This window comes from Sorex fumeus, unplaced genomic scaffold (genome assembly GCF_029834395.1).
Source record: "Sorex fumeus unplaced genomic scaffold, SorFum_2.1 ptg000098l, whole genome shotgun sequence".
In the NCBI taxonomy this organism is placed as follows: Eukaryota; Metazoa; Chordata; class Mammalia; order Eulipotyphla; family Soricidae; genus Sorex; species Sorex fumeus.
In genome coordinates this window covers 48,517,501-48,533,890 of record NW_026606155.1, presented here as the reverse complement: position 1 = coordinate 48,533,890, position 16,390 = coordinate 48,517,501, and the positions used below count along the sequence as shown (strand labels likewise).

Genomic DNA, 16,390 nt, shown 5'->3' with positions numbered 1-16,390 from the left:
GTAAAATATGTTTCTTTGACTTGGAGCAGAACTTTACCCACATAAAGTTCACATTTAGTTTCATCATGGAGTAACAAAAGAGAGCAATTATTTAAATTTATCTGATCTTAAAACATTCCCTTACCTCAATCCTCTGCATATATCTACTCTAACTCTATACTTTTACAATTTCTCATTTTTACTTACAGCAAAGTTAAAATCTATCCAGTTGAAACTCAGAGAAAACATTTGGTTTATAATATACTTTTTTTCTGTATGACTGGAAATATATCATTCTAAAGTCACAACTATTTAAAGAACAAAACTTTTCTTAAAAAGTTACTCTAAACTGTATTGCATATGTCCCAGAAATTTTTTTTAGTAAAGTAATAGAAACACAGTTTTGCATTTGTTTTAAAAATTTGAGAATTTATTACCATTTATTGTTTGTAATAGCTAGGTACTATGTATTTTCTGAGTGAACAGAACTACTTTTTCTTCATTAAATGGCTACCTACAGACATATTTTTAGTTTGTGTCAGTTTCGTTTTGCTAGAGCGCTTCATTTCTGCTGCTACTGACTTTGTTGATAACTATCAGCTCTTATTCTATCATTTGAGTTCAGAGCAATAACCTCTTCCTTTCAAAATTCATCACACTTCTTTTGTGAAAGATATACGTGACTTTTGTCAAATGTAGTCTCTCTTGAAATTTTGGATCACTGTTTTGTTTTCTGTGGTTATATCACAAATTTTAGTTGAGTGCTTTTGACTCAGTATGGGAGCTCTATATATGAAATTTAACTCTTCTCCCTCCAAAAATGGGATATGATATAAGTAAGACTCTGACACAACTTCAGCTTCTCATTTATTTATACCTTGCCATAGTCTAAGAAGAGTTAAGAGACTTCAACATTCATATACTGCATATTGAAGTAAAAAAAGAAATTATACACGAATAAGTAAAGAAAAAGGCAAAACCAGAAGTGAAATTTATAATATATATATACATAATTTATAATATATATATATATATATTTACTTAATAGCAGCAAATAAGAGATTATGCACTAAACTTTCCTGCAGCAAAACTAATGAGGACAAAATGGCCTATTATAAAACTGATTGTCTGTGAAGTATAAACAAAACAGTATACAAGAAAAGTATCACTATCGGTAATATTGTCAGAAGAGGCATACAGGGTATACAGAACAAATAATAAGCAATACCTTTGATTATTTTCATACAACAAATGGGGAAATTTAGGAGGCAATTTTGTTAAAAGAAAGAAAGAAAGAGAAAGAAAGAGAGAAAGAAAGAGAGAAGTAAAGAGAGAGAGAAAGAAGGAAGGAAAGAAAAAAGAAAGAAAGAAAAAAGAAAGAAAGAAAGAAAGAAAGAAAGAAAGAAAGAAAGAAAGAAAGAAAGAAAGAAAGAAAGGAAGGAAGGAAGGAAGGAAAGAAAGGAAAGAAAGAGAGAGAGAAAGAAAGAAAGAAAGAAGAAAGAAAGAAAGAAAGAAAGAAAGAAAGAAAGAAAGAAAGAAAGAAAGAAAGAAAGAAAGGGAAAAAAAGAATCCATCACATAAGCTTCAAACTTAAGGCTAAAGAGAATATAGCATAGTGGATTTTGATATGCAAAGTGTGAAGAAAGTAATATTATTTTAGGGAACTCTTTTAGGGCTCTGGGACCAGTGGTCATTGAAGTTACTTTAGCATAAAATTTGTAGATCTGCATGTTTAGGCAACATCAAAGGTTCACATTCTTGCCTCAGGATGAAGCTCAGACACAAAGGCATTGTTTAAAAACACATCCTAGTGAACTTCTCTGTGTATTTGAAAAAAACTGAAATATACTGAGCAGCAATAACTTTGAGATCATAATCTCTGACAAGTAACTAATCTGTTCTCACAGCAAACTACAGCAGATATTTCAAGAGTCAGCCAAGAGAGTTTCACATAAAAACAGTTTATTTTTAAAACAAATCACTTGTGGGGGTGGAGAGAGATCCATAGAAAATCTTTACAATTTATTTCCAACTAGCTATAAGGATAGCACATAAAAGAATTTGTGCTTGTATTCATTCCTTTTGAAATTTGGGGATAGGAGGCAATGTTAAGACCAAAATCTTCGGTAACTCCACTTACATATTTTATGAAAGCAAACAAACTAATCTTTCAAAAGTAAACTTTTGAAAATTATAATGCAGAGTACTTGGCATCACACACACACACACATACATGAATTTTTGCATTCCTAGTCTACCTATGGTCTTTAGGATACATCAGTACTAGCAGTTCTTTTTATTCAATTGAGCAGTTGAGATAGCACCACAGAATCATTTAGAGCATATGTAAGCCATTATTAATATTTGATGGGTATTTGGTACACATCAAGAAACCTTTTGAACTTAATAATTTCTTATCTGTTATTTGACATAGTTAATGAAGAATCCTCTATCATTTGATAATTATTTAGGTAAAATTTTTAGCAACTACTGAGGTACATAGTGGAATAAAACACTAAATAATTATCTTGGAAATAGATCATTAATAGATTAAAATGCATGATTTATAACAGCTCCAAAGAACAAAGGCACATCTAATTTTGATCTTGATTCTGCAATTTCTACTTGTAAATCAACAGGTATCCAAACATTACTGGAATTTTCTAATTTTGACTATTCAGATAGACAAAAGTTTTATTAATTCTACTTTTATTCTGATATCACTAGAAACAGTCACGGAGTAATATTGAAATGCAGATAAATGACTATAAAAATGCAGGTAGTTTCTGATAGCATTATCTTGAACATTTTTAAAAAGCTTAATGGTAAAAGCAGTCAAATTAACTTTGTCTTTGCACTTAGACTTATTATAGGAAACTTTTACTGAATCAAAATGTTAGTAGTAATGTTGATATTAATTAATTTTATGCTGTATTGACAAAATGAATGTGACAAATACATTATATTTGGTCAAGCTGTTTTTCTTCCTGTTTCTATATGCAGCCCATCGGGATTTGAACAAAATAGAATGAAAGAACTAAGAAAGAAAGGTGAAGGTTTAGTGCTTTGTGTAATTGAATTAAAAGGATTATTAGAATTAATTACATAATTGAGGCATTAGAGGGACCTGACCTCTGCCATTGCATATCAGGAAGAAAACATGATTCTAAACAAAACTAGAGATACTTTGTTCAGATATAGTTTTTAAAAACCAAGAGGAGTGCTAAAAATAATGTTTAGTACTAAAAATAATCTTGAATTCAATGATTTCTGGCCCAGGAGATGTCTGTTTTATTTATATAATCACAAGTTTATTTAGGGACAATGAGTCAGATTAAACTTATTTCTGAGAGGCTTTGAAAGTATTTTTACTTCAATGGGAAATAATTCTTAAAATAAATTTAACAGTATTAAAATTTATACTTTTCTATAAAAGAACTCTTTAAAGATAACTTATTTTATATTGTTATCTTTCAAGACTCCCCTAGTACTACTGAATATTTTTCTATTTTTCGGAAAGAAGTAACACACAAATACACAAATAGTTCCAGGATAGATTATTGCACTTTGAATAGTTGTTCACTAACCTGTAGGATAACATTGATTTGTCCTTTCTGCTTTGCACAAGGAGCTTAGATTTATTGGGTCACTCCCATCACAGTGCTCCCATTCCTCTGTTTATCTGTAACCTCTTTTTTTTTTGTGCTCTGCTTCCCCACCTGTTCAGTCACCTTTGTCTCCTAATCAGAATCTGTTAACTTGTAAATATTGCTTTTCTCTTCTCCTTAAGTCCTTTGTATAGTTAATTCAGAGCAATATCCTTTTTGTATAGACACAGGAAGACAGTTAATGCTATGCTTTTTATACTTGGGAGTTGATTGACTCTGTATAATATTCACTCCTGGGCATCTGTTCTCTCGACTTAAGCCTCAATTTCCCTTTCTTCCTAGCACCCCAAAAGCAGGGTCCCGACGAGGGACTGGATGGACCCAGGGCAAGCAGTGACCTATGTGCTACCCTGGCATCGAAATCGTTCTGGCCAAAGTGCCATAATGCTTAACTATAAGTTAAGAGCTTGGTCATGGACAAATTCTGTCATGATTTAAAAAGTAATAACTAGATTTGGACCCTGCTAGGGTTAGGAAAGATTAATCTGGCCTGAGCACTGTAGTCTGAGCCTGTGGTGAGATGTTTCCCAGGAGAGCCACCCTACAAGCTCAATGTATCTCTTACTGTGTCCATACAAAAATAACTAATATTAAGAAGTAGACTTAAGATGTTAATTAAGATGTTAATTAAGTTACTGGACTAAGGGAAGGAGAAAAAAAACCCTAGGTGGTTTTTCAGTCTTTGAGCCAGATCAGTGATCCAGAAGGGCTTTGATATGTTGATTATGCTGCCCCCAATGCAGGAGATGGAGAGGGACTGGAAAGAGACCAAGGCAGTGAGTGAGAGGCTGGAGAGACTAGCAAGAGGGAGAGTAGGAGACAGGAATGAGGATCTTAGTGAGACTGGAACAGGCATGTGGGCAGAATGGAATAAATGGCAACTGATCGTCTGCCCATTGCACCTACCTTCCAGGGTGGGGAAGTGGCCTGAGACTCCCGAAAGCAGCCCGTTAGAGCGAGCCTTGGGACTTTCCTACCCGCTTTGTGATTGCACACTAACCACATGTTATTATTAAACTGTAGTAATGATGAAACGAAAATCATGGTTAAATTCAATTATAAAAGGGTCAGTGATAAAATATGCAAGATTCAAGATTTATCCTTGTCACCACTCTAAATCAATCAAAACACCAAAAAACCCATTTGGGCTGGGATATAGCCTAATGGCAGAATGTTTGCCTTGCTCAATGTAAAGTTTTGTGTTCAATTTTCTGAACCACAAGAAATTAAAACAACAAAAACAGGTAAGAGTTAACAAGACCACCCAGACAATCATAATAATAATTAAACAATCATAATTAAGAAGCATGAGAGATACCATGTTTCTTCTTAAGAGATACCATTGAAATACATAGCTATTCAGAATGCTATAATCTCTGTTGCTCAGCAATGCTTCATTTATCTTCCTTTTAATGCATCCTTGTACTTCTGTTATCATCATACACAGGCTTCCACTTGAAGCCATCTCTCACAGATTCAGTTATAGTTATGGTTTCTTACTTCAATGGAAAAATAAATAGGCTTAATAAAAATGACTTAAATATATTCCAGGTAGGGCCAATCTTTGATAAGGCCTCATTTCTCCTTTCATCTTCTATATCAGGATGATCCAGTGTACCGGCAACCACTATTGTGTCAAGTTCTAGATCTTTCTTCAGTAATTCCTCTAACCATTTTCTCTATTCATTTCTAACTTGTCACTGATTACATTTTTTTGTTTTTATTTAAGTTTAATTTTTTAATTTGAGTCATTGTGAGATACAGTTACAAAGCTGTTCAGTATCAGGTTTCAGTCATTCAATGATCCAAAACCCACCCCTCCACCAGTGTCCATTTCCAACCACTAATGACCCCAGTTTCCCTCCCACTACCACCCACCTCCCCAGCTTACTCTATAGCTCTATAGCAGCACTTTCCTTCTCTGCCTCTTATTACTGATTACTTTTCAAGCTTTAACAGATGCTTGTTTCTATAATCTTGTAAAAGATCTTTCCCATTCATGGACCAAAGCTTATAACAGTCATTCACAAGCTCTTAATTTTCAAATGCCAGTCACTCACACAATCTTCTGAAAACCAGTCACCAGTTTACCCCTTTATCATTGATATGAAAATGGAATTCTTTTAAAGTTTCTATCCTTATCTACCCTAACTCTAACCAGCATTAAAAATCAATTATGGGCTGGAGTGATAGCACAGCGGGTAGGCTGTTTGCCTTGCACGCGGCCAAACCCAGGTTCGATTCCCAGCATTTCATATGGTGTCCTGAGCACTGCCAGGAGTGATTCCTGAGTGCAAAGCCAGGAGTAAACTCTGAGCATCACCAGGTGTGACCCAAAAAGCAAAAAAAAAAAAAAAAAAAAAATCAACCAAACACAAACTAAAGTTAAAAATGGAATGTTATGGAGAGTTTATTTTTAAAAAATAATGTGACCCAATATCATGATTCCACCTCTATGGAAAGCATTATTGAAATCTCCCAAAAATAAAAGACCCAGATAAACTCCTATATGTCCCCAAAGATTCTTTTTATCATCTACCCCAACACAAAAATATTAATCTGAAAGAATATATGCACAACCATGTCCACTGTAGTACTTAATACAATAGTCAGAATATCAATACAACCCAAATGTGCAATTACAAATGAATAGATCAAGCTATAATACTTAACTTATATCATATATATCTACATATCTATATCTATATGCATATATATACATATATACATAAATATAACATACATATACATACATGTGGCTGTATGTATGTTTGTATGTGGCTGTATGTATGTATGTATGTATGTATGTGGCTATCCTCACCTGGGCCCCTTGGAGGAGGATGGGTTGAGTTTCCCTCTCTGCCCCAAGCAGAGCCCCGACAGCTGAAGACCTCCGGGACCCAGCCAAAGTCATGCTGAGACCACTCTCCACATGCTGGGATGAGGAACTGGCAGAGGGACCCAGGTGTGCGGGATCCGGGGCTGAGATCTCCAAGCCTGCTCAGTTTGGGACTGGGCCTCCTCCACCCAATTCTCCCACCTTCCAGTATCTATAAAATTACACCCACTAACTGCCGTGTAACCCATCAACGGCCATCCAGAGACTATAAAACCAAGCTCCCAGAAGCCCTGTGCGACCTCTTATTCTCTAGTTCTCACTCTCAGAGAACCCGGCAGTCTATTGAGAGTATCATACCCTCCTATATGCCTGACTAGGAACACCTGTAAAGGTGATTAGAAACAGCCCCAAAAGCCTCCATCCATCTCAGAGAGCCTGGCAAGCTACCGATAGTATCCCGCCCACACAGCAGAGCCTGAGAAGCTACCAGTGGCATACTCCATATGTCAGAAACAGTAACAATGAATGGTCCTCATTCCCCTGACCCTGAAGGAGCCCCCATTATGTCATTGGGCTACACTTGCACATGACAGGGACAGATGGAGACATTACCAGGCCTGCTCGAGCAAACCGAAGAACAACAGGGTGATAGTAATATACATATATATATATATATATAAAGTAAAGTAAAGTAAAGGCCCTCCCGTTGATCATCGATTTGCTCGAGCGGGCCCAGTAACATCTCCATTGGAGACTTTGTTGTTACTGTGTCTGGCATATCAAATACTCTCGGTAGCTTGCCGGGCTCTCCAAGAGGGGCGGAGGAATCGAACTCGGGTCGGCCATGTTGGCCACTTGTAAGGCGAACGCCCTACCGCTGTGCTATCACTCCAGCCATATATATATATATATATGTATATATATATATATATACATATATATATGATGTAATACTATGCAGCTATAAGAAAAGATGAAATCATTCATTTTGCTGCAGCATGGATAGAACTGTAGAGTATCACATTAGGCAAAATAAATCAGAGGAGAAAGGACAACTTCAGGATGATCCTATTAATTTAGAAAATGTCAAATGAGAATGCAGGAATTGCTGAACAAAAACAAACCACTGATACTGGAATACAGAGCCAATTGCCAAATTTGGCAGGAAGAGCTGAGAAGATCAGTCTAGAGGAGACATAAAGGAGGAGGGTTGTGGACACCAGGTGCCAGTTTGTGCAGTTGTGCAATAATACTATAAATTTTAACACTGTTGTAATTTACTAATTATATTAAATTTAAAATAATATGGCCATAATTAAAACTGCTGAATGTCATATGATATGTCACGGTAACCGGTAATAATAAATATTTCTTAAATTTTACCTGTAAAAGTGTTCACTGATTATATTTTTATTGAATAGTGTCTACAATAAAACATCTGCAATTAGGGAAGAAAGATCTATGCACTTATTTCTTAATTTAAAATTTTCAATGTTTGTTGATTCATTTGTCAATTACTATTGTTTATTTAGCATCATATTGTGCAGTGACATTACTGTTAGCACCTTTATTATGCAAATCATCATGTTGTAAATCTTTTCATATCCTATTACATTTTTGCTCCTTTAAAACAAATATGGAATGAAGTTTCCTCTTTAGGAGCTTGAAGAATGTTAAATTTATGATACAAAAGTGAATCAAGCTAAGATACTGGATTATTTTCTATTTTACTTGCTTGTGATGCCTGAATTTTCTGTGTTCTATTATCATCACTCATTATACACTCCAAATATGAAATTAGTCTCAGTTCTTACAGTAATGTACTTTGTTAAAAGTATTTTTCTTTTTTGAAACTTTCTATCAAGGCACAATGATTTACAATATTTTTAATAATAAAAAGTAAAAGTCCGCCCGCTCCTCTCTGGAAAGAAAGATGGCGGCCGCACGGGAGCCTTGTGGACAGCAGGTTTGAGCCGGGGTTGGCGGGAGCGGCAGGGACCTCATGGGAAGGGGGGCTTTGTGGGCCGTCCCCCACGCCCCACCGAGGTCGCCAGCTGCCCCCCACGAGCAGCTCTCCACCACGGCCACGACTCCAGGGCACAGAAACCAATCTCTTAACTAGCTAACTTTTAATAGAAATTCTTCCAGGGTCAATAAGTAAAATAGCAGAAATTCAAAACCGCGCGGCCGCTATTGCGGCCGCACAACATCATTTTATTCTTAAACCAAGTTGTAGAAAGCAAATCATTTCACAACGCTGTTTCAGCATGTCTGATTGTGGGGGGTGGGTCGTAAACTCTAAACAATAATTGTGCATCTTCTATCGAAACAATCTATCTAGTCAAAGTAGATAGAGTATTAACTAGAACTCATCTGCCTCACAAGAATTGGGAGGGGTGCGAGGTGGGGGTCTATTGGGGTTCGGGGTTAAAAATAAGTATTGGTAAAGGGAAATGTGTTTGATATTTACATGACTGAGACCTAAACCCGAAAGCTCTGTAACTTTTTCCACAGTGATTCAATAAATAAATAAATTAAAAAAAAAAGTAAAAGTCCTTAAATATTTTGAATCAAATTTTTATTTCTGACTACTCAGTTACCAGCTCTACCTCTAAAGAGAAATATTTTTAAAAGCTAATAAGATTTAAGAATCCTTTAACTATTTTTTAATTTCCAAAGTTTTATTTTAGGCATCGTGGTTTATAATATTGTCAATGACAGTTATTTTATATAGACTTAAATTGAAGTTCAAACAACATGTTTGAAGTATCATCAGAAAAAGACAAAAATAGGTTGCTAACATACCATTGACATTTTTCTTTCAAGGCATAATACAGAGCAGGCAAAATGCTTCCATGAGTAGTCCAAGCATTGAGCTGGAAACTTTAAGAGCCATGCACCAAGAGTCAGAAATGTGGAGAAAAATAAACCATACCAAGTCTTTCATCTGCTCAGGCAAAGTTTAGTAATAAAAATGAAACTCCCTAGCAAAAGAGTTTTCCTAAGAGACATACCAAAGAATAATAGAAGAATTGACAATAGATAATAAGCAATGAAGACACTGGGATTTTCAGGAGAAAATACTGAAATAGATTTGACTGGATACTTTATCAAAATAATGTAAAACACTGGATATAGCTAAATGAAAAGCTACAAAGTTTAATCAGAAAATTAAGATGTATACAATACAGCAAATGAAAGTTTTACAATGAGAAATTACAATAAATAAAATTAGAAATTGGGGCTAGAGGTATAGAATAGGCGTCGGGTGTTTCAGCTACAAATCAGCCAGAATATCGATGATTATGTCCTAAAATGAGAACTAAGTTGACATTTATCAAACATTACACCAAATACCAGATCTTTTCAAGTACTTATGAGACATGAACATAATTCATTCTGAAGTCAGTCAGAATGAACTTTCTAACCATTATAGAATCAATGACAATCATAAACACCAATGACAAAAATATGGCAGGAAGATATTTATGAACCTTAGAGATAGATTAACATAATTCTAAATAATCCATGGGTCAATAAGAAAATTTGCTGAAGAGTGAGGTATAAACTACAATGAACTGGATAAAAATTAAAATAAATTTATCAAAAATTTTGGTACACATATTGCTTGAGTACGTATTTATAACACTCCAAACATATTGTAGAAATAAGGCTTAATTAAATTAGGCACGACTCAAGACCTTGTAAAGAAGACCTTCTAAAAATAAATAAATAAATTCTATCCTTGGAGTCACAAAATAAAATAAGAAAATTCAAGCTAGAAAAATAAAAAATAAATTTAAAGATTAATTCTTAAATTCTATGTACTTGAACAATATCTTGTAAAATAACCTCTGAATCAAAGAAATAATGTCACTGCAGAAGCCAGAAAGTATTTCCAACTAAAAAATAAAAATTGTTATATACTAAAACTTATGGAATATGTTTAAAACTAAACTGAGAATACTTATAATATTAAAAGTCTGTGTCAGAAAAAAATAGAAATATTAACATGAATAATATTTCAAAAATTTTAAAAAATGAGTGATACATGACATTTTAAATTCAAATGCAGGACTGAAAAATGTAGTGGGTTAGTGTACATATTTTGCATGCAAGAGACATAGATTCAATCTATGTCAATCTATAGCACATGTCAACAGTGCAACCCAACAGGTGCACTGTTGGGAGCAACCCCAATCATGGCACTGGGCTCAACTGAGTGTGGCCCTACAATAAAAGGAAATCAAATCTAAAATAACCAAAAAATATGATTATAAAAATCATATAACAAACACCTATATGGCAGAAAAAATAAAAATGGCTCTAAATTAATATTTTGAAACACTTGATGACACTGAATATACCCAGCAAGATAAATCAAGGAAAATCAAATGACTAAGACATACATTAGCAATGCCATTGTTTTACTACAGAATACAACAATGGTATGTTTAGAACTACCTCAACTTGCTGTTGACAGCAAAGTATGTGCTTATCTTCCCAAATACAAAATTTGAAATAGACCTCAGTCTAATTTTATACATCATGAAAATTTGCATGCAGTAAATATAAATCAGATATTTCATTTTTCCAGAAAACTGACTTATCAGCACACAACTGGATAAACAAAGCATTTAAAAATTTAAAAAGTCATTACAATATTATATATAAGATTATATAATTTCATTACAATATTTTGATTACTATAAAACAGAATAAACATGTAAACTAGGCATTTTAATGGTCTATATTCATTTAAAAGATTTCATATCTATTTAAGATTATTTTTAACAGAAATTCTATGCTGGAGGGAGTGTAGGTCCCAGGGATTGAAACCCAGGTAGGCAATGTGAAAGGCAAATGCTCTACTCACTGTACTATTTCTCTGGACCATTTTCTAAATATTTTTAGATTGATAGACATCTTGCTATTTCCATGTTTTAGTTTCCATGAAAAATATTCAGTACATCTGGGGCTGGAGCCATAGCACAGCGGGTAGGGCATTTGCCTTGCAAGCGGTCAACCTGGGTTCGATTCCCAGCATCCCATATGATCCCCCCGAGCACCTCCAGGAGTAATTCCTGAGTGCATGAGCCAGGAGTAACCCCTGTGCATCGCCGGGTGTGACCCCCCCAAAAAAATTCCGTACACTATTGTATAAATATTTTGTGCACATAATTCTAATTTTCATTTAATAAATTCTTAAGAAAACTAATATGCTATAATGTGAATTTATGCATTTTTAAAAATAAAGCCATAAAAAATGCTAAACCATAGGGAAGAAGATTTACGAATTTACCAAAAGTTTATGACCATACTAGTAGCTTCTCAAACTCTAAATTTTGGTGAACTCAATTGTTTTCATGATTTTTCTGTAGTAAGGATTTTGGGGTATATCAATGATATTAAACATTTTTCACTTCATTATTGCCTTTTTCATATTAGTGTCAATAAGAATATTTCCCCCATTAAAACATTTTAATGCTTGTCATGATGGAGGTGTTACTGGGCCCACTCGAGCAAATCGATGAACAACGGGAGGACAGTGACAGGTTATTGCCAAGTTGTATATATTCATATAATCAACACATAAGCCAATTTTCATATATATGTGATTATGTATTTCCCACCAATACTGCCTTGCCTACTTCCTTAATTTTATTTTTTATTTACTTTTTTGGTTGAACAGAAGTTATATTTATAAAGGTCAATTAATGTTTCATGGTTAGGATATTTTGTGTTCTTTTAGTTTTCTCCTATATAATACCATTTATTTTGCTGTTTTCCAAGCACTATATTTAGGAAACAGAGGATATATTTAGCCAGATTGTCCATTGATACATGGAAGTTCAACAACAATTCTTATTAGGAAAAAACAAATAACAATTTAAAAGATTGAAATATCAAATGTCATGAGTGTGGGAAGAGAAAGGGAGCCTATGCACTGTTAGTGGGAATGCAGATTTGTTTAACCTCTACTCAAAATTTTATGAAGTTTTCTTTTTTAACTTTTTTATTGATTCACTGAGATACAGACAATTACAAAGCTGTTCATGATTAGATTTCAGTCATACAGTGTCCCAACACCCATCCCTTCATTGGTGTATATTTCCCAGGTTCAATGTCCTTAGATTCCCTCCCATCACCCCCACCCCTTTGGTGCTTTTCTTGTCTGACTGCCTGCCTGCTTGGTGCTTTTCTCTCTCTCTCTCTCTCTCTCTCTCTCTCTCTCTCTCTCTCTGTCTCCTCCCTTCCCATCCCCCCTTTGGGCACAGAAAACACTATATTTAATGCTTGTCATATTATTCAATAAAATATCAATTTGCTTCTGTGTATGTTTTGAGAACTTGAGACTCTTTTGGTTTGGTTTTGGGACAGCAGCAGTGCTTAGGACTTGCTTCTGGCTTTATCTTCGGGTGTTACTCTTTCTGGCACTCAGGGAACCTGGAATGCTGGAGATAGAATCAGAGTTGATCCCATGCAAGGCAAATGCTTTACCCACTATACTCTCTCCAGCTCTTGTATTTCTTGTGAACATAGTGTTAATTGCTCTCTCATAAACATGTACAGAAAAAATTTAAAGGTACAAACTCACTGCTGGCATATATTGATTCCAAACAAGCAAATGTAGAGGTCTGGAAAAGAACCAACTGAGTTTATTACAATGAAAAATTAGTATGTGCAACTTTCCTCTAAATTACCAAAATCTAAAATTTTCAGAATGGTTTAAAAATGTGCATATATTGGTGGAAGGATGGGTACTCTATCATTGTGTAATTGAAACCCAAGCACAAAAATTTGTAAGTCTACAACTGTACCTCATGGTGTTTCACTAATAAAAATTTTTAAAAAATGTGCATATGTTAAAGAGTCATGGTAGCACACACAAGCAGAGACACACATACTAGAGAGTAAGTTCACAAATTTTGTTCCTTCATCAATATTATTTAATTTTCCCACATAAGTTGCATTTAAAAATATATTTAAAATGTACATGTAAATTTTCATGAATTTTTATTGGGGATTGTATTGATTTTTACTGAGGCAGTATTTGTCAGATTTTTATTGGTATTGAATAGAATTATGATTCTGTTCAATTAATTTGGAAATTGCTTCCAATTAATTTGAAAACAACTAATATTTTAACCATAGTGAAAACTATAATTCAACCATGTTAATCTCTTCAACTACTCAATTCTTCTTTAGTTAATCTCATAGTATTGCATATTGTTCTTACTATAATATTAATGTTTTTCATTATATTAAAACTGATATTTTAAAATTTTCTTTAGATAGTAGTACTTTGTTATGTATAAAAATTTAGCTATTTCTTTGTATAATGACTTGTGCTTATTATGTTACTAAAATCAGATAGAAATCTTAGTAAGTTTTGTTTTCTATAGTTTAAAATTGACATTATAGAATAAGGGATATTTTACTTCTTATATTTTAAATCAGACAGTTTTAATTATTAATCTTTCACTATTATTAGTGTAACACCATGAGGTACAGTTGTAGATTTACACATTTTTGTGCTTGGGTTTCAGTTATACAATGATCGAGTACCCATCCCTCCACCAATATATACACACTTTTAAACCATTCTGAATGTGAAAGCCATTTTAGACCATTTTCAGAATGGTGTTTCACTTTACATATCAAAATCCACTATGATGTACTTTCTTTAGCCTCAAGTTTGAAGCTTATGTGATGGATTCTTTCCTTCCTTCCTTCCTTCCTTCCTTCCTTCCTTCCTTCCTTCCTTCCTTCCTTCCTTCCTTCCTTCCTTCCTCTCTTTCTGTCTCTCTCTCCCTCCCTCCCTTCCTTTCTTTCACTTTCTTTCCCTTTCTTTTTCTTTGTTTGGGGACATATCTGGTGGTTCTCTAGAGCTCTCTTGGCTTCTTTCTCAGGGATCACTCCTAGCAGTGCTTGGTGACCATATATGGTGATGGGATTGAACTAGGTTTGACCACATTTAAAGCAAGCAAGCAGGCAAACAACCCTATACTATCTGTCCCCAAATTCTTTTTATTTCTGCAGTTTCAGTTGAAACTTTATCACTTTTATCAATCAAAAGGATAATGCATTTTATATATTTTTTCTAAATTCATGTCAAATGGGTAATATGCCAAGTGTGTAATAAGATTTATCGGAGGCACATGTCACAGAAACGTGTGAATGGCCAATCATCATGCTTATGAAACCGAAAAGGATCAGGATTATATGTCTTTATAACACAGACTTGTAGGACCAGAGAGATAATACAGAGATTAAGGCACTTACCTTGTGTGTGGACAACCCATTAAGGACTTTGATACTGTAAAGTATCTTATAAGTATCAAGAGTCTTGAGCACCACCAGATGTGGAAGAAAGAAAGTGTATAACTAATTTGCCTATATTATATTGTATAAAAGTAATCTTAAGGTGATGCCAAGTCAGATAAACTTTTTATTAAAAGTTTATTTTAAAATTAACATACTTATTGAATAAAGATAGTTTTCTCATTTCTTAAATAAAATCTATATTCAGGTGAGAACCAAATCTGACACGTTTTAAATTTTGTAAAGCCTGGCAAATTTTTTAAAATATAATAATGGAACCATTTCAGAGCTATACAACATAATAAGATAAAATTATCTCTGGTGTTTTGGGAAGATGTAATTACTACAGAATATTAAGTTGGGAAAATAGAAATAAAACACTTAATCTACATGACTAATTGGAACACCTGCACACTGCAGACAAATTTGCTTTTTGGTGAATGTTGAAAGACTGGTTTTGTACAATTTTAGCAATCATCATTAGAGTTCTATTAATCAAAAATTATGGAAGAAAACTATTGATGACTAGCAATTTAATTTGATTAATTTATAAGCCTGGAAAGATCTGCATTGGCCTTCTAAGTGGAAATTCATAAATAATTTACATTCAGAAATTCATAGTGAATTAACTTTGATCAGTTTTTTCTGGACAGGTGCCAATTAATTTAGACTGATTTTCTGATCAATAGCTTGATACCTTTCCACAGTAGCAAGGAACACATTTTAGGAGTTATCAGTTTTTCCTTCATATATATTTTATGGGGGAATGATTATATATACATAGTAAAGTAAAGTAAAGGCCCTCCCGTTGATCATCGATTTGCTCTAGCCGGCCCAGTAACATCTCCATTGGAGACTTTGTTGTTACTGTGTTTGGCATATCGAATACGTCATGGGGAGCTTGCCTGGCTCTGCTGTGCGGGTGAGATACTCTCGGTAGCTTGCCAGGCTCTCCGAGAGGGGCGGAGGAATCGAACTCGGGTCGGCCATGTTGGGTGCGTGCAAGGCAAACGCCCTACCACTGTGCTATCGCTCCACATAAATTATATATATATGTATATAAAATCCATTAGTTTGCTTTGGTTTTGGGGCCACCCATGGCAGTTCTCAGGGGCTACCTCCAGTGTCCTGTTCATGGAATTCTCCTTCCAGTGCTTGGAGACCATGCCCTGGAAGGAATTTAACACAGGCCTCCTACATGCCCAGCACGCCCAGCAGCTGACTAAACAATCTCTCCAGAATTCTGCCTGTTTTAATTGTATAATTTCATTTTATCACTGTTTTGTTTTAGATAACAAAAATTCTTTAATATTTTTGTAGAACAGCCAGTAAACTGGCTAATGAAAGAGACATGGAAATGCAATGACATGTAAAAAATTACGAAGTATAAACACTTAGTTGGTTAGAGTTGAACAATGCCCACAATTATCAAAATAAAAACATATCAGAAATGGAGTTATATTACAGCAGGTAGGTGCTTGCCTTTTATGCAGCTGACCCAAGTTCAATGCCCAGCACTCCATATGGTCCCCTAAATCTTCCAAATGATTCCAGAATGCAGAGGCAGAAGAAAGCCATG

The 16,390-nt window shown here is 34.4% G+C and overlaps 1 protein-coding gene and 1 non-coding gene across 2 annotated transcripts in view; both read right to left on the bottom strand.

Annotated features, from left to right (window-relative positions):
• MDGA2 (MAM domain containing glycosylphosphatidylinositol anchor 2) overlaps positions 1–16,390 on the bottom strand; it is an 873,366-nt gene that overhangs the window by 236,242 nt on the left and 620,734 nt on the right. The gene's annotated exons all lie outside the window — the stretch shown is intronic.
• On the bottom strand, positions 14,600–14,703 carry LOC130042264 (small nucleolar RNA U13). Its single transcript, XR_008795197.1, has one exon. It is a non-coding gene; the product is annotated as a small nucleolar RNA U13 (small nucleolar RNA).